Below are 20704 nucleotides of genomic sequence, written 5' to 3' on the forward strand. Positions count from 1 at the left end.
ATCTTTGACCATTCTGGTTATTTCCTTCAGGTGAAGCTGGATTGGATCATCGATGTTGGCTGCGACCTCGAATGTTTGGTAGACTCAAGCTTTGGAGTTTAGAGAAATGCCTCTTGCTCTTCATCTGAGGCTTTTTCCATAGAATCTGCCCCTTCTGAATTGTTGTCAAGTTGAACCCTTTTCTTGGTAACTTTGACAGGTTTTCGCATGAGATTTCCCTTGGATTTCTTCTTGAATGGCCTCTTTCCTGAATATGCCTTAGCTTGCTCTATTTGCATCTTGATCATCATCTTTTGAAATAAATTGTACATGGCGAGATTGATGTCATTGTTGTCTGTCTGACCCTGACCTCTGACTGATCTTGGAGAATCCATCTCTTCTATGTTGTTGCTGATGTTGCACTGAGGCAACACTATTTTCTTCTCGGATCTTGTCCAAACCACGTGACAATGCCAAAGCTCTTTGTTTGAACAAAAAGGGATGGTTTAGACTCAAGAATTTTTTAAAAGAAAGCGAGAAAAAAGATGATGAAGGAGATATTTGAGAATTAGGTGGATAATTTGGAAAAGATATCCCCTTACCAGGGATTGGGTCATCACGGCAGTCGTGACAATTGCGTTATTACTCCCATAAAGGAAGTAAACAACTAAGAATATGCCTTGTTACCCAGGCGGGGTCATCAACCATGATGAAATGAGTAAAAAAACAAAAGATTTGGGCTGACAGTTTCCCACTGCAATGAGAAGGGGATTTATCGAAAAAACACGAGAAGAGATTTGAAAACAGAATTGAAATATAAGGATCAAAATCCATGATAAAAGGAAAGAAAAAAAGATACAAAATTTTTGAGAAAAATAGCAGGCAAGATCAAAATAAGGTTGAAAAATCGAGATCCAGAAGAAAAGAAAGAAAATCACTTGGAGTTTTGGAAAACAAAGGAGAATTTAGAGAAGGATTTCCAAGGTTTTGAAAAAATGATCTGAAGAAATGAAAACAAAGGAAATATACACTTGGGTTTTAAAAAATAGAGAAGAAATTTTGAGAGAAATACCCAGGGTTTGAGAAAAATTATTCTGTAAAAGGTAAGGAAATATAAGAAATACACAAGCATCACAAAATCAAAGTTGTACAAACAAGGATGAGCAAACAACACTCCCTACAAAGCTGACTCTAAATGCACGAGTTTTGAAATGGTTCCTTTCAAAATAACGTGTGGGCTCACTCCAAGGTGGTGCCACACTCAAAGCTTTCAAAGAAAATGTTTCTTTTTCCTTCTTTTTCTATTTTCTATTTTATTTTATTACTTTATTTCATTTTAGAAGGCAAGTGGGTCCCACCAAGGTGGTCGACCCCCTCTCTCTCTTCCCATCTTTCCATTCTTTTTCCCCTTCTTTTTTTCATTTCTTTTCTTTTCCCTTTCTTTTTCCTTTCCTTCTCTTCTTTTCTTTCGTTTCTTCTTCCTTCTTTTCTTTCCCTTTTATTTTCTTTCATTTCTTTCCTTTCTTCCTTCTCCCTTCCTCCTTGTCTCCAGCCCCTCCCTCTTCTTTTCTTCCTTTCTTCTCCCTTTTCCTCTTTTCTTTTCTTCTTTCCTTCTTCTCTTCCTTTTTTTCCCGCCTTTCTTCATCTTTTCTTATTGCCTTCTCTTCTTTCTAATTCCCTAAGACACCACACGGTTGGGGCATTGGATCTCTCTCTCCTCTCCTCTCCAACTCTCTTTCTCTCCCTCTCATTCATGCCCAGTCCTAGGCTTTAGCTCCATCTCCTTCCTTGACAGCACCACCTCCAGTTGGTGCAACCACACGACAACTGCCTCATTCCCTCAAGCATCCTCTCTCTTTCACTCTCTTTCATGCCCAGCCATCTTCACCTTCATTGCACCAGCCACCTTCATTGCTCCAGCCACATCAACTATAGCAGTCATCTCCAACGTCTTCACTGCAGCAACTGTCCATTTGTAGCAGTCGCAGCAGCCTTCATTGCAGCCTCATCAACACAGCACCTTCCTCCAGCCGGTGCAATAGCCCTCTAGCACCCACTTTCAGCCGCAACTTCCTCTACAGTGTCCTCCCTACACCCGATCAAACAAAGCCTTCCAAGGTGAAACCTTTCTCACATTTTCTTTTCTTTTTTTTCTTGTTCCTATGAACTCACCATGTAAATCCAGTTTAGGAAGCCATATCTCATGGGTTTACAAGGAGGTGACCCCAATCAAGGCTATGGAGGAAAGGATCCATCCGAGGCATGGATCGGATCCTCCCTTCCCACAACCACAAAAAAAAGATGATTCATATGCCCCTGCTTATTTTTATTTTTAGTTTTATTGTTTTCATGTAGATGGCATGTTCTAGGAATCATACTTAGTTTATTTGACTATTTTGCATGTATTCAATAGATTCATTAATGCTTGCTCAATAGCTTGTAGGTTTTGGTTTTACGCGTGAAGTCCAGTCATTATTTTATGTAAAAATTTTCGTCAATAAATCCTAAAAATTTTTTGATGATTATGTTTATTTGTTATTAGTTTTCTGCAAAAAACCCATATCCTTTTGGGTTCTGTGACCCTATTTAAGAAATAAAAAACTGGACCAGGTTTTCAACCCTGTGAAAACGCTGGATTCGCTTATAGCAGAGTTGTTAATCTGAGATCTCCCTCATGGAAGATTTAATTCACAATCTGTAAAATATAATAGATTCATGGAGAGATCTAGTATTTTACTGGATTTTATGGTATTTTTTTGATAAATATTACTTTTTTCAAAAATCGGGTTTTACAAACCATTGTATCAAGCCTGTTACAAGTCAATGGAGTCCTAGATCGACCTAAATTGACTGTGGCTTTCTGATCTGTAAGTCGAATGTCCTATCCGTCAAAAGAGGAATTGATCCTCATGATGTCCTCTGTCGTTTTCCAGAATTTCAGAATTTTAGGATTCATATTTTTGTTTCTTTTAGATTTTTAAAGTAGATCTACTGATTTCTTGTTATTTCAATTTCATTAGATTTAAGTGTCTGATAATCTAGTGTGTTCTTTGCAACCGCAGATTGAAATGCAAAATTGTAAAAAAAGGATATGCTTCTCTGTTTGTCTGCAATTCTCCTTTAAAATTTTAGGAATTTTTGTTACTGTTTATTATTTTTCCCTTAATTTTTATGAAATCTTGTCAGTTTTCCATCAATTTTAAACTCACCAGATTCCGATCAATATTGCTGGAGTTATAATTCTCCGACCATTTGTCAAATCCTAAATCTGTAAAAGGAAAAAATTATTGCCTAACTGTCTACTATCACCTTGTAAAATTGGGTGAATTTCTATGTTAAGTTGGTACCCAAAATCCGGCAGTCATTAGGATAGGTGTAGGCTAAAAGGCAAAATTCATGTTTTTTTTAGGGTTTCTATTGATTTCAATACTAAAATAATGCCAAAAGTTTTGATTTTTGTATTCCATTCCATTCTTAGGATTAATATAATAATTCATGCCAAATTTAGTTTGAATTTGAGTTCAATTGCCATATGTGTTAGTCAAACTGTCAAAAGAAAGGTGAAATTTATGCGAGATTTAAGCGAAATTTGATATTTTAGTGATATTTTTGCAATTTTAAGGTTTTAACACACATATAATCATATCATATCACCTTGTATTTAATTTTATCCTCATTTGCATTCATTTGAATTTCAAAACTCTCATTTTTATAAAAAAAAATTCTGAAAACCCTCATTTCAAGGCCATAGTCTTGTTATCAAGGGTATTTTGGTTATTTTCCTCTCAATTTCGAATTTCAAAACTTTTATTTTCCTATTTTTATACATTGGAATCATTTATTTTTTATGTTTATATCAGGTAGATATGAATTGGGTTTATATCTGAATAAAATCTGATAATTTCTTGATATTGTCGGATAAATCCAAAAAAATCTACATATTTGTGCTAACTCATTTTCTAGTTTTGCAGGAATACTCAAGTGAAAGATTTTATTTATTTATTCCTTTTCTTTTTCTTATTCAATGTAATATCAAATGTAATATTGGAATAAGAGTTACATTTATGCATAGAATATGATGCATTGCATATAGTTTGCTTTCATAAATTCTAATATGTGAATGTATGGCAATTCACGCACACTTTCAGAAATCCACTATGATTGACACGAATGGCATGTGCACAAGCTTTAGGGAGTTGACAAACTCGGTGGAATTTGTATTTATGGTCATAGTCAGAATATAAACGAGACTCAGATTTGTCATCTTCGTATAAGCCACATTTAGCCTACACTCTTAAGCTAACTTCAAAATCACTGCATTCCTCAAATGATTTTTTCAAATTCCTCAAAAAATATTCTTTGAAATTACATTCATTCATTCATATTGGCTAATTTGTATCATGAAAGCATTTCAAAGGGCCAAATCCTCTTTCATTGATTTATTTCAATAAGAGATCAATTTTCTCATAAAGAATATGCAGATTATGCCAAAAATCGATTTTCTCAAAGATCTTTGAATTACCCCTGAAACTGGTTTTCTCATAATTCTTAAGTCCTCTTTAGAAGTCGATTTTCATTTCAAAAGGCAATTTTCAAAGAGTTTCATGATTTTCCAAGGAATATCTTTTCCAAACCTTTTTTAAACATCAGAAGCAAATATCATCTTTTTAAAATATGCATTTTTCAAGAATTTCATAGCATATGCCTGATTCTTTGTGCAATTAGAAAATAGAACATGATTTAAATATTTGAGCCTAGCTGAGCACACTTTTGATCCTTGGTTTAATTACCCTTGGTAAAGGCGCCAGGAATGGTTGAAACTCGTACCAATAGGCGAGTCCCATTCTACAGAATTTTCTCATAAATTTCAAAAATAGAGGTGAGTTATTTTCCAAAACCATTTTCAAAACTTTGGTCGAGTTTGACTCGCAGAATCGTTTCTCTCTCTCGCAGAGGGAGGAAAAAATTTTGCGATGATAACACCAACACACTCTCCCTAGAAACAGGGTCCTCAATGACGAGACGGCCTAACAAAAAAATATTGGGGGGCCACAAGAAGAACGAGCTTCCATCGAAGCTCTCCCTAAAAACAGAGTTCCTTGTGTGATAATAAAAAAAAATGCTTTGCAAACTGTTTACAAAACACGAGTCCCTTCAAACTTTCCCTAAAAAGGGGTTCAACGAACCAACAAAATTGCATGCAAAAAGAACGAGCTCCCTCGAACTCTTCCTATGAGAAAGGGTCCCTCTTAAGAGAAATGATTGATAATTGATTTTGAACCAATTGGTAGACGAGTTTGACACGAAGGTCAAATCCTGAAAGACTTTGATTGGCGGATGCAACCCGAAGGTTGGAAACTAATGATTGACTTTGATAGAATTGATGACCCAAAGGTTTGCTTGATAAAAAATGATGACCAGAGGTCTGACAAAATTGATGAAATGGCCGACCCGCAGGTCTGATTGATAAAATTGATTGATTGAAAGTTGATTAACCCAGAGGTTTGAAGATGATTGATTTTGACAAAATTGGTGACTAGAGGTCTGATTGATAGACTGGAGTGACCCGAAGGTATAATAAAGATTGCTTGGATTGCAGGTCTGAAGATCGACATTGAGCTTGAATCTTAATATGAGACTAGTGTTTGGATTGCGACCAATATGAAAACCGGATTTTGAAGAAGCACCAACATGAACACTGGGTTTTAAAAGAGTATCAGCACGAACACTGGATTTTAAAAACAAAGTACCAGCACGAACACTGGGTTTTAAAAGTGTGCAAGCATGAACACTAGATTTTGGAAAAGTACCAGCTCGAACACTGTATTTTGAAAAAGGTACCAGCACGAAAACTGTATTTTAAAAAAGTACCAGCATGAACACTGGATTTTAAAAAAGTACCAGCACGGACACTGGATTTTGAAAAAGTACTAGCATAAACACTGGATTTTGAAAAAGGCTTAACCCGAAGGTTGATTTTGGCAAGATTGCAAAAATGGTTTTGATAAAAGACTCGACCCAAAGGTCGGATCTGAAAAAGACTAGTGTTTTGAAAGAGCTTGATTATTGTGATGGGAGATTTTCAATCTGCACCCTCACGATGACTTGGACAACTTGTCGAGGTCTCAGAATTTGTCCCTTATCCTGAACGGGTAATTAAATTTGATGCAAATGCAAAATGGATGCAAATGAATGCAAATATATGCAAATGAATGCAAATATATGCAAATGAATGCAAATAGATGGTGAGAAATTTTGTTTGATCTTGCCTGCATACAGGGTATTCCAAATAAAAGACAAGTTTCATAACAAAAGATGCCCCAGTGTAGTCTGGGAGGAAGATGTTCAGATAAAAGAATAATTGATCATTATTTGAAGAAAATTCATTGAGGAATACAAAGGATAGAATAGAAGTTTTCTAAGTGTAGAATTTCTTTAGATGTCGGGCATTGATAGGATGGGGTAGTTCTACCATGTCTGCATTAATTAGATGATAGAAATTGTGTGGTAATGCTTCTTTGACCACATAGGGACCTTCCCAATTTGGTGACCATTTGTCGCATGGGCGGTGCTTGAGATGAGCCATTGATCTAAGTTCCAAATTGTTAACTCGAAATCTTATTTCGATGACTGACTTGGCATATTGCCTAGCTATCCTCTGACGATAAGATTGAGCGTGCTTTGCCGCCTTAAGTCTTCTCTCATAGAGTAGATCAAGTTGTACCAACCTTTGTTGCTGATACTGATCGAGTGGTAGCTCTAGTAATGATGTGAACTTGATAGCGGGTTCCTGAACATGGAGAGGCAGTACTACCTCGGTTCCATAAACAAGCTCTGAAGGAGTTGCATTGTTTGGGGTCCGAATGGTGGTTCAATACGCCCAGAGCGCATCGTGAATTTTCTTGTGCCAGTCATAACCTGTCTCAACAGTTCTTTCCAAGATGCGAATCAGAATTTTATTTATAGCTTCCGCCTGACCGCTCCCTTGAGGATAATAGGGAGCTGAAAAAAGATGATGAATTCTGAATTTCAAACAAAAAAACTGCATTCTCTCATTCTTGAAGTGAGTACCATTATCTGAAACAATATTGTGTGGTATGCCAAAATGACAAAGAATATTCTTATGGATGAATGAGACCACGTGCAGGCCTTCCACTGTACGCAAAGTGACAGCCTTCACCCATTTGGTGAAGTACTTTGTTGTGACAAGGAAATACTTATGGCTATTGGAAGTAGGAGTAATTGGGCCTACCACATCGAAAGCCCACTGTTCTCGTCGCAAAATTTTTCCCGTCTTCCCTTCCTCGTGGAAGAGAAAAAGGAAAACGCTTTCGCGCTTCAAACTTGACCGGATTTTGGAAAATGTTTTGAAATACTCGCCTCCGTTTTTTAAAATTGCGGGAAAAATCATGGGATGGGGCTCGACCTGTCGGTACGAGGTTCGACCGTTCCTGCCGCCTTTAACAGGGGTAATCGAACCAAGGACCAAAATTGTGCTTGACTTAGTTAAATCATCAAAATCATGTTTTATCCTAAATGCACAGAGAATTCAGGCATGTGCTATGAGACTTTGTAAAATATAAGTTGGAAAACTATGATGTATGCTTGGAAAGCTTTGGAGTTGAAAAACATTTCTCAGGAAAAAGGTCAATTTCTCAGGAAACTCAGATGGAAAAGGGTTTTTGAAATCACGGGAAAGTTCATAAAGATGTGGGAAAATAGTTGAAAATCTTGGGAAAATAGAAGTGATTCTTGAGAAAAAGGCGAACATTTGAAAAGGGAAACACTTCTCAAGAAGACTCGGACTTTGAGAATTTTCTTAGAAAAATGATGGAAAAATTATAGGAAAACTCATTGGAGAAGAAAACTGAACTTGGGAAATCGAAATCCTGAGAATCTTAGCCTTAAAACCCTTGAAAATTTGATTTTTTTTTATTCTTGAGAAAGATTGGAAAACTCTTTTTGAAAATCTTAAGAAAACAACATTTTCCAGGGAAAATCGAGGGAAAACTTTGATTTTGGAAATCCAACTTAGAAGTTTCTTGAGAGACTGGTTTCCATGGAAAACTGTGAAAACTTAACTTGGGAAAACTGATTTTGGAAAATCGATTTCTTGAGAATGAAACTTTCTTAAGAAAATCACGAGAAAACCAATGAGTTCATGATGCAAATGATATGAGTGTATGAACTCACTTTAAAAGATTTTCTAAGAAATTTGTTGGAAAATGTGTATTAAGTCAAAATAAATCCTTCACATATTCTGACTGTGGCCATGAATATGTTCAGAGTTTAATTGATTTAATGCACAATACTTTGCAAAATTGAAAATATGATGTGCATTTTTAAGATAGCCTAAGGGTGTAGGCTCAATGTGACTGGTAGAAAGATGATGGATCTGGGTCTCGTCCATATTCCGACCTGGGCCGTAAATATGGATTCCACCGAGTTCATCAACTCCCTAAGAGTTGGTGCACGTGCCATTCATGTACATCCATAGTGCTTTTGAAATAAAATGCATGAATCACATAAACAGGATATTGCATGAATTTAAACTATATGATATGCATCCTAGTCTAAGCAGAAAATTAAATCTCTTATTCCAAAATTTACATTATTACATCACTAAATAAATGAAATAAATGGAATTGCAGACTTTAGCTTCTTCCTTTGAATGTCCCTGCCAAGCTTGAAATGGGGTTAGCTCAAATATGTGGGTCTTTCCAAGATTTTCCAATAATATTCTGAAATTATTGGACTTAGTTGGATATAACCCTATTCTTCATGCTTCCTTGATATTTGAAATGATGAAAATGCAAGAAATTCAGTAGAAAATAGTTTGAAATTCGAAATGGTGGTCAAAATGACCAAAATACCCCTAATTATAAAGTTATACCTTTAAAATCAGGATTTTTTTTGAAGGAAAACTTGGTAAAATTGAGATTTCAAAATTCAAATTGAATCAAATGATGATGAAATGCAGTATGAGACATTATGACATGCTGCTAAACACATTAGGACTGTAAAATCAGAATTTGATATTTTGCAATTTATCCAAAATAACGAATTTCGCTTGTTTTTCGCTTGGATCCGGGTCCCGCGGGGCCCTGTTTTGATGATATGGCTAAATCAAGCCTCAAATGAATTCCAAATTATACCAAATTCGGTATTAAGCATATTCCTACTCTGATAAACAGCCTAGAATGCAAAAAATTATGAAATGATATGATTTAAATACTAAACTTTAAAAAAAGTCCTAAAAAGGGTGGATTTCGCCTATGGACCCGAACCAAATGCAATGCTTAATATGATAATGCAAAATTTACAGCATAAAAACTTCTTATATTTTTTAGACTGCTAAAGGACCCGAAATGGAACATTTTTGGTTTTTACAGCCTCGGGATTTGAGCCATGGTGAGTTCGGTAGCAGGGATTTGGTTCTGACGGAGGTAAAATCAACCTAATCTAACATAAAATGCTAAAAAAATAGAAAACAGCCATGGAAATTTCTGATATTTAACAGAGCTACTCACGACACCTACAGAGGAAACTTTTATGTTCATTACTTTGGCATTTGATCAACAGAAACACATATAAAAATATAACTTTTCATGCTTAAATCAACAGAACAGACAAATGTGACAAAACAGAGGACTGTCAAAACAAATCCGAAACAGATATCACAACTATTTTAAAAATCACCAACTTTCAGATGCAAATAGAGGACACCTCGAATATAACATTCATTTTTTACAGATTCGGATTTGGAGCAACACCCAAAGAGAACCCATAGCCTTTAGTTGATCCAAAGTCTCAGAGGCCCAGATCAGGCTCTGACACGTGTCCAGAACTCTCTAATTTTTGTCAGACATTAAAAAAAATCAGAAAAATCTGAGAAAATCATGTTAAAAACTAGACATCCTCCTGAGCTCAGAAAATCTTTTGGATTGAAAATAGAATCTCCCATGAGGGATATCTCGATTTTATAATTCGGAAATGACATTTTAAAATGCATCCCGGGTAATAAAACCCGACTCACTGTTTTGAATGTTTACCACAGTAAACGAATTCAAATCTCTCCGAATTTTTGGAACATTTCTAGGGAAACCTAAGGGCGCATTTCATGATTTGTTTGGAATTTTTAAAGAAAAATAAATGCATGAAATGACGTGTGGACTGACTGACAAAAACAGAGAGCTACTGAAATTGAGCAGAATTGAAATAAATACCTAATTAAACCTAATTAACCTAAGAAACATGCTAAATTAATGAAATAAAATATAAATTAAATTTAACTAAATGCATGAATGCTAGAAATCATCAAGGAAGCATAATTATATTTTTTTATATATGTCATTTTATGAGAATAGCTCAATTCATCCCTCAAATGAGCTCTTTCTTCAAACGACAACACGAATCAAACCAAAGGCATTATCATGGTGAAATCAATAGGAATGGAGGCTTACCTTGTGTTCTCCAGCGGTTTTGGAACTCCCGAAAAGAGCGGCTACCTTGATAAGGGGTTCTAGAGGGGCGTGAATCCAAAGGACACCAAGAAAGAAAAAAAATGGAATTATGAAGTTCAATTCTCAAACAGGGCTCCCTCTGAGCTGGGCATGGGCTAGGGTATTTGTTGAAATTTTTGAGATTTTCAAAATTCAAAAGCCAGTGAATCTAGACCTTCCATGTGGCACCATCTCAGGGCATGCCATTTTGATTTTTTGAGAAAATAAAAATAAGAATTTTGTGAGTGAGACACCTCAGCAGGGGAATTTAGAATTTTTCAAAAAGCTTGCTTGATTTTCTCTGCAGGAGTCTCCCAAATGGCGCCACCTCAGAGGATGTCCTCTTGGAGTTTGAAATTCAAAGCTTGGTTTTCCTGGAAGAAGGAGAGATTGCCATGTGGCGCCACCTCAGGGTGGCTCCACACTGCCATGTGTCAGAAGGTAGGAGCAGAGGAAGCAGAAGATGCCACCTTAGAGGGGTTTGAATTCTACTTTTTCTGATGAAAGGAGAGACTGACATGTGGCGGTTCAGGATGGTTCTGCTTTTAACAAGTGTCAGCTGGCTGGAGGATTCTTCTCAAATGGCGCCACCTCAGAGGCTGTATTTGAAATTCAAATGAGGCTGGCTCTGGAAGAATAGAGGGTGGACATGTGGCGCCACCTCAGGGTGGCTCCTACAATGCCATGTGGCAGGAGAGAGGAACAAGGAACATGTGGCGCCATCTCAGACCAGATGGAAAAAGTAGAGTTCAGGATTTGCGCCACCTAGGCCTTGTTTGAATTTTTTTGAATGGTTGCTTTTTCTGAAGAAGGCCAGGGGTGACACGTGTCCTCTACTTTTTCTGAAGGAAGCTAGGAATGACATGTGTCACCTACTTTTCTGAGAAAAAGTAGAGAGAGACATGTGTCATCCTGCTTTTTCTGAAGAGAGCAAAAAATGACATGTGTCCTCTACTTTTTCTGAAGGAAGCTAGGAATGACATGTGTCACTCGCTTTTCTGAGAAAAGCAGAAGGTGACATGTGTCAGTCTGCTTTTCCTGAGAAAAGGAGAGAGTGACATGTGTTACTTGCAGGAGACATAATTCAAATGTTGCCACCTCAAGGGAGACAAGTTCTACTTTTTCTGAACAGGACAACACATGACACGTGGCATCTCAGGGTGGTCTTTGGAATGACACATGGCGCAGGGTGGAGATGGTGGATACTGACACATGGCATGGAATGACATGTGGCGGCTTCTTAAGGTAGCCCCACACTGACACTTGGCAGATAAATGGGAGGAGAGAGAAAAGACAAGTGGCGCCAATCCAGGGGACAAGGCTCCTATATTTTTGAGTTTTTCAAAATTTAGGTTTTTCAAAAGAAAAGCCTATGTGACACCACCTCAGTGTGGGTCCCACATTGCTTCTTTATTGACATAAGGACAAGACAGTAAAACCTCTTTTTGGAATTTTTATAAAATCTGGACTAATTGGTAAAACAGAAATTTTGAAAAGAGTTGGCCCCTATAGGGCGATTTTGTAAAAGAATGATAGTTGAAATAGTTTGACAAAAGGGCAAAATCTGAGGTGAAGTGATTGAAATCCATATTGAAAACTATCAAGATTGTTTTCTTGAGAAACTATTTTGAAATTTAGAGTCTTGGGGGTAAAATGGGAAGAATTGATAATTTTGAAGACCCAGGGTTTTGAAATCAATTTTGAAAAGAGTTGAAACTCGAATTTGGATTGAAAATTTTGAAATCAAGAGTTCTGGACCTTGAAATGACATGCTGTGCAGTGCAGTGCTATGAGATGCTTATGCAATGATATGCAATGCCATGTCTTATGCAATATAATCTTGAACCAAGACTTGGAGATTCTTGTCTCCTGTCAGGAGTAGAATTTTGAACATCTAAGCTAAAAATAGAGAAATTTTGAGAGTTGCAGATGAAATTTAGACTTTTGCAAGGTCCGAGCTCAGAAAATGACCATTTTGCCCTCTGACGATTTCAGAGGCTGGATGCTGATGCTTGGTGGAAATGTTGGAGAGGTGAAAGAAAATTTGGGGTGTTTACACCCACATAGAGAATGGCCATGGAGATACAACTGATAAATATGTGGTTGGTGCATGAATGGAAGGTGTGTGCATCTGACATTGAACACGCTTCTTCACGAAACGATAACAATCTTGTCGCATGGTTTTCCAATAATACTCTGCCTGAATGATCTGCTTAACAAGAGTTTGATAACCAATGTGGCAACCACAAATACCTTCATGGGCTTCCCGGATGACTTCCTTGGCTTCTTCTTCGTCCAAGCATTTGAAATACTCGGCACTGAATCCACGGCGATAAAGCACATCAACAAGAATAAAATATCGAGCAGACATATGTTGAATCGCTTTCTGCTCCCTCTTTGATAATTTTGGTGGAAGCTCACCAGTTTCAATAAAGTTTTTGATATCTTGGTACCAAGGCTTCTTCTTCTGCTCAGTCTGGTGTTATCATCGCAAAATTTTACTTTTGCAAGTCAAACTGACCTTTGAAAAAGTTTTTGAAAATAAATCGCCTCTGTTTTAAAATGCGGGATAATTCCGAAGAATGGGACTCGCCTGTCGGTACGAGTTTCAGCCGTTCCTGGCACCTTTACCAGGGGTAATTAAACCAAGGATCAATTGTGTGTTTAGCTTTACTCAACTTGTCTAAATCATGTTCTATTTCCTAAATGCACAAAGAATCAGGCATGTGCTATGAATTTTCAGAAAATGCAGATTTGAAAACATGATGTTTGCTTAGAATAACTGAAATACTTGGAAAATTCTTAGAAAAGAAGTCACTTGGAAAATCGTGAATCATGGTGAAAGAATATTTCTGAGGAAAATGAAAATCGATTTCTGAAAAATCTAGAGGTTTTGTGAAAATCGATTTCTAAGGAATTTCAAAAACTTTGGAAAAAAACTTGATTTTTCTAAATTTAAACTTTGAAATTGAAAATATAACTTAGAAAATCGAATTTTGAACTTGAGAAACACTTGAAATATCCTTTGAAAACTCAATGTTTTTTAGAAAATCGATTTCTGTGTTAAACTTAGAAAATTTTGAGAAAATCGATTTCTTGGAATTGGAATTGGAATTGGAATTTACAAATGAATGAAATGAATGAATATGGATTTGAAAGACTTGATTTTGAGAAATTGAGAAAATCCTTTTGTATTTTTGAGAAATGCAGTGCATTTTGAAGTTAGCCTAAGAGTGTAGGCTGAATGTGGCTAATACGAAGATCACAAATCTGGGTCTCATTCATATTCTGACTATGGCCATAAATACGAATTTCACCGAGTTTTTCAACTCCATAAGAGCTTGTGCATGTGCCATTCGTGTAGACCACAGTGAATTTGTAAATAATGTGCATGAATGACAAGCATAACAGTTATATATCAAAGTTTAAACTATATGCAATGTAAATCCTAATCTAAGCAGAAATTGAAATTCTTATTCCAAATTTAATTACAATTTACATCACTAATTGAATTTAAATACATAAAATAAAGTATTCAATGTCCTTGCAAAACTAGAAAACTTGTTAGTGAAGATATGTTGGCTTTTCTAGATTTATCCAGCAATATCTGGAAATTGCTGGATTTTGCTAGATATAAGCCTTTTTCCATGATTATCTGATATAAACTTAATGAAATATGAAATAAAATTGAATAAATAATGGAAATAAGATTTGAAAATTCGAAATTGGGGTCAAAATGACCAAAATACCCCTGATAGCAAGACTATGGCCTTGAAATCAGGGTTTTAGAAAGATATTTTATAAAATACAACTTTTAAAATCCAAATAAGGATAAATTGAACTAAGTATGTTATGACATGATTAAAAATATGAAAATTAGGGTTTAAAATTTCAAAATTTAGGTCAAATGACCAAATTGCTCCTAATAGCAAGACTATGGCATTGAAATCAGGGTTTTCTGAAATAGATTTTGGTTAAACTTGGGATTTATGATTGAAATAAGCATAAAATCAAGCATGAAACATACTAATGTGATTATAAACATGAACAGACCCTAAAATTGTAAGCATATACACGAAAATCAAGAATTATCACAAATATCACGATTTTGGCAGTGTTTCGGGATCCTGCAGGCACCCTGTTTTGCAATTTGATTGATTCAGGCATAAAATAAATTCCAAATTTGATAAAAAATTGACACCTGCGCTTATTATGACCTTAAAATCAGATTGGGATTGTAAAAATATATTTTTATAATTATTCCAACTCGAAAATTGCATTAAAACCCTAAAATAAGTTATTTTTGTCCATGGTCACAGACCAGTTTCAGTGTTAGACTCGAATCAGGGATCAAATCACCATGAAAATTTCTGAAATTTTACAGAGGTAAACTAGACAGAAAAACAGATATTTCCTTTTTTACATATTGAAAAAAGCATCTTTGATGAGGGAGAAATTTTTCCGGCAATCCAGACTAAAGTTTAATGAATATAAAATTGCTTAGAACAGGTACTTCCGGTTATAAATATAGAAATAAATATCAGCCTTCATCAAACATTTATGAAATTTCAGAAGTGAATAGTAGACAGAAAAAAAAATGAACTTCCTTTTTTACAGTTCATGAATCGAATCTACGGTTTGAGCTCTATGATCAGTACAAGTCAGATTAAGGTTTTTATAAATCATAACGAGTTTTAAAAGATAGATCTGACTTTCTGTCAAAGGAAAAATACCAAACAGAGGCAAAAAATCATGAAAATTTTACAGTAAATAGCCTACATCAACATGAAGCTACTACACTTTCAGGATCTCGAATCTCATATCGGATGAGAGAAATAACACATCTGCAAATTAAGCTTAAAATTAAACAACGATTTTAATCAACAGAAATCCCGATTTGACTTTGTATTTTATTAACAGAGTTCCCGTATCCCAAAACTTCTAATTTTTTTTACAGTAGTTCACTCACACATCCCTGTATCATATATAAAAAAATCAATAATTTACAATAAAGATTTTAATACGAACTAACATGCTTTCTACTGATCTGAAATTAAGATATGCAGAAATATAAGAAACATTAAAAAAAATATGATTTATCCATGAAAACCATAAAAATTTATCTAAACAGAAAAATAAAATTTATTTTTATGATGAAACACATGTAATAAACATTAATATGCTAAAAAAATAAATAAAACACAGGAAATTCATGGCTGGAATTCCTTTTACCCTTTAAACCATGGATTTAATCCATTTAATCGGATAAATCTCATGTTTTCTTGGTTAAGAATATAAAAAACAATGCAATAAATGATTCTAATGGATTAGAATCATGGAAAACAACATGGAATAGGGTTATATCATCTTCTTGAAATGAACTTGAGGTTCTTGAGGTTGAATCCATGGTTTAATCCATGAAAGGAGAGGTGCCAATGGTGAAATCTAATATAAAATCATAAAAAACTAATAAAAAATAATAAAATAATATTAAATAACTCACCTTGGGACTGCAGCTGAAATGGAGGAAGATGGAGGTGCTGGAGAGGAGAGAGAAGCCATGAAAATTTGAGAGAAAAAAGAGCTCCTTTTGACCTCTTGAAGTCCCCCTTTTATAGGTTTTTAAAAAGTCACTTAATTAGGGTTAATTAAGAGGTTTTTCTTTTTTTTAGGACTCTTTCTAATAAATCCACTAAGGGCAACGATTTTCCTAGAGGATTCTAACCTAAATGGACTCTAATTAATTCCTAATTAATACCTAATTAAACCCTAGAAAGTCCAAATGTGGTGCCACCTAGTGTGGACCCACATTTGGTTTTTTAAAACTTGAATTTAAAACCTTTAAAAACCAATGGTTTAAAACTTAAATAAAATAGATTTTCAAAATTGATTTGGACTCCTCTAAACCCCTAACCTAACTAGGACAATGACTAACCCTAGTCTAACCTTGACTTCTTCAAATGTAACGCCACCCCGAGTGGGCCCCACTTGAATTTTCAAAAACGATTTTAAAACCTGAAATTGAGAGGTTTTTCAAAAGAGATTCAAAAGTAGACTTTGAGATTGAAAGATTTGAAATGGTACAGAGTCTTGACTGAGTCAGAACTCCTCTGGATATGGTGCCAACTTAGTGGACCTCACATCGAAGCTTTGAAAATTTTGAAATAAAGACTGAAAATAGCTTTAAAAGGGGGTTAAAATCAACAAATGGAATTCAAAGGTTTAAAAATAAAGTCCTAAGCGAACTAGGACTCTGGGCTAGAGTCCTGAAACTTTAAGACTCTAAGATTTTGAGATTTTAAAAGCCAAATGAAGAAGTTTTTGAAAGATTTTATCAAAACTGGTAAAAATAAGTTAAAAAATGCAGTCAGGGTTAGAGTTCTAACTCAACCGAAACTCTGAAATAGAGTCCTGAATCAATCGAGACTCTGCAAAATGACCTAATTTTCGAAAACAAATGGAAATGAATGAAAATAGAAGTGAAAGCAAACTTCAGAATAGACTTCTAACTGGATTAGGACTCTGGGACAGAGTCCTGATCGAACTGAAACTCTAGATTTTTTTGGTATTTTCTAAAAAATAGATGAAAGAACTTGTGAAAACTGTGAAAATAATAACAAATATTGAAATAAAACAGAGTCTTAATTCAACTGGGACTCTGAGGATAGAGTCCTAATTGAACTAGGACTCTCAGATTTTCTGAGAAAACAAATGAGAGAATTTTGAAAAATAGTTGAAAACAGGATAAAATTGAAGTTTTGGTTCAGAGTCCTGATCTGATTAGGACTTTAAGAAAGAGTCCTGATTCGATCAGAACTCTAAGAATTTTGGTTTTTCTGATGAGCAAATGATGAAATTTAAGCAAAACTTTTGAAAACCAGTGAAAATGAAGTGCGAAAACCAACTTTGGATAGAGTCCTGATTTGATCAGGACTTTGAGATAAAACCTCAGAATTTTGAAATTCTTTGATAAAAGTGTAACAATTTTGATAGATGGAAAGATTTTTTTTAAAAGATTCTCTCAAAATTGAAATCAAGATCAGAGTCCTGATCCAACTAGGACTCTTCAAACAGAGTCCTGGTTCAACCAAAACTCTGAGTTTTTGACTCATTTTAAAAGATTTTTAAAAGATTTGGTTAAAACAAGTAGAAATAGTGACAAAAGACAGAGTCCTAATCCGATTGATACTTTGAAGAAGAGTCCTAATCTGACTGGACTCTTAAAGAAGAGTCCTAATCCAAGTAAGACTTTGGGATTTTGGCCAAAACAGAAGATTTTAAAAGGTTTTCTCCGAAAACAGGTAAAAAAGGTAGTAAAAAGTAGAGTTCTGATCCGACTGGACTCTGGAAAAAGAGTTCTGATCTGACTGGACTCTAGAAAAAGAGTCCTGATCCAACTAGGACTCTGAAATTTTAGAGATTTTTGAAAAGTAAAGGAATCCAGAAGCGACACCACCTAAATGGGTCTTATCTGAGAATTCAAATCGGTTGAAAAGTGAATTTAAAACAAATCCATATTGTTTTCTGAGAAAACACTTCAAAATATAAGGTTCTGGGGGTTGGCAATTGACATAATGTTGATTAAAAACCCATGTTTTAAAAATTAATTTTGAAAGAAAAGTTTTAAAACCCAAATCTGGATTAAATATTTTGAAAACAAGAGTGTTGGATCTCGAAAATGAGATGCAATGCTATTCAATGCAATGAAATGACATGTCAAATGCATGCAATGATATTACGATGATATATGAAATGTAAACACTAGATGAGGATGAAAATTTGGGGTCTTTACAGATGCCCCTCTTTGCTACTAAGCCGGTTGTAAGCCGAGCTTAGTGGAAAGAAAAACACACCAAATTTGGACTATAAAATGCCCCAGTTAGAAAAATCTCGCTGGGTGTGAAAGAATTAATTCAGATGATGATGGTAGATATGGAATAGAGAACAAAGAAGAAGATTCACCTCATCGAAATGAGGCTCAGGCTTAGCCCTTAACCTGGATGGGACGGGAGACGAGATTCAGGCTTAACCCTTAACCTGAAAGGGGACGATACCTCATGAAAAAATGAGGTTCAGGCTTAACCCTTAACCTGAAAGGGGATGATACCTCGTGGAAAAACGAGGCTCAGGCTTAACCCTTAACCTGAAAGGGGATGATACCTCGTGAAAAAACGAGGCTCAGGCTTAACCCTTAACCTGAAATGGGACGATACCTCGTGGAAAAACGAGGTTCAGGCTTAACCCTTAACCTGAAAGGGGACAATAAACGAAATCCTCAAATGAAGAAACCATGATGGGACCTTCAAATTTTGCATAATAAATCCGAGAGGGGTTTGCAAAAGGAAGAAAGGGAGTTCCCTAAAGTTTGAAAAGGGATTGATCTTGGGCGTCTCATCGCTGAGACTGAATGGCTTTTAAGACAAATGACCTTTCGCAGAAAATTTCAGGTTTAACCCTTAACCTGAACGGGAACTGTCTATGGTGGGATAGTGGGGAGCAGAGGGAAGTGTGTGAATCTGAGAGCCCAGGTGCTCAGATCAAAACAAGAAGGGAAAGATCTTGAACAACTCCCATCATCAGATCCTAAAAGGGATAACAACAACGCCTGGATACATCAGAATAGACATCAAGTTCTCACTTCATGTTAGGATAACTTGAAAAGATTGCCAATAAGATAAAAAGTGTAGTTGATTGAAAAATGATTGAAATGTAAGTATATGAAAAATATTTCCTCTTTTTTACCTGAAGTATTACCTCCAACTGGACTTAACTTCGTAGAATCAAGATTCAAATTCAAATTGCTTGTCATTGACTTCCTTTCAAGGAGGCTATCAATTTCCTTGATATGAACGAAAAAGAGAGTATTCTTGATATTGTGAAAGAAATTGGTGAAAGGATACAGATAAAAGAATTTCACAAAATTTAAAGAAGATTCTTGGCAAATTTGGCAGTTTGATATCCTGGGATTCTTTTCTCATATGGTCTTTCTGCCTGTACTTTTTTTTTGACAGAATTGGAGCTTTTTGGGTTTCTGGGGAATTCATTACATCATCCTTCATTTTGGAGATGTCCTAGCTTTTTCTTTCTTTTTAGAAGGGTACGTCACAAACTCCTTCATCTTGGAGATGTTCGGATCCTTCTTTGCCTCAGGGATTATATTGACGATATTGGCTCATTGGCTGGTGGTCTCTTGATGATAGCTGAAATTAAATATCTTTTAGGGTTTGTCGGGAGGCTCATCGCAGTCGCCTTCATCTTGATGGTGCTCTAAACTTTCTCTGGAAGGATCCGTCACAAACTCCTTCATCTCAGAGATGATCCAAATCTTCTTTGGCCCCGGGGGTCTAACTCGCATAATTCGTCTTCATCTTGACGACAATTGAGAGATCCCTTTTGCAGATATTTAATTGCAGCTTGGGTGATTGGGGGAGATATGGATTGGATGAACTCGCTTTTTTATCGCTCAGGATATTTCCACTGCCTTATCTTTGCAAGAATGATGTTTAAAAATGTGACATAGCTTCGATCAATATTAATCACTTATGGCTTTGCAACAACATTGAATTTTTTTTGTTGGCCATATCGAGGATTTTTTCTTCATCCCTTTGGTTGGCCAATAGAAAGAATTTGGATTTTGAATCTTCTTTCGCAAAAGCTTCACTCTTTTTTGAAGTAATACTGAAGGTAATCTGAGGTAATTTTTTTTATGCAATAAAAGATTTTTGAGATCAACAACTATTTTTCATGACAAATTGGCAAAATATTCTTGAAATCCTTGATGAAAGAAATTGCTTGAGATCTAAATGATGCATCCGTGGCTAGATTCTCCTCTCATTTCCCCAAAGGAGAGACTCAGGCTTGACCCTTACCTAAACGGGTAACAAAAGGTACTCCTCTCTTCCCTAAAGAGGAGGTGTTTGCAAAACGAACTTTCGAAGAGAAATAAAGTTTTCGTCAAAACTCCCTATTTCTAGGCTTCTCTTATGGAAAGGGGGCCGCTAACAAAAGTTGGAAGGATATCATAGAGGAACGAGTCCATCACACTCTCCCTAGAAAAAGGGTCCTCGATGACGGGGGTGGCCTAACAAAAGACATTCAGAATTACAAGGATGACGATCTTTCGTTGAAACTCTCCCTAGAAAAAGGGTTTCTTGTATGATAATAAAGATTGTTTTTCAAACTATTCATGAAGCACGAGTCCCTTCAAACTCTCCCTAGAAAAA

The sequence above is a fragment of the Nuphar pumila genome, chromosome 6 (genome assembly GCF_984573655.1).
Source record: "Nuphar pumila chromosome 6, dmNupPumi1.hap1.1, whole genome shotgun sequence".
In the NCBI taxonomy this organism is placed as follows: domain Eukaryota; kingdom Viridiplantae; phylum Streptophyta; class Magnoliopsida; order Nymphaeales; family Nymphaeaceae; genus Nuphar; species Nuphar pumila.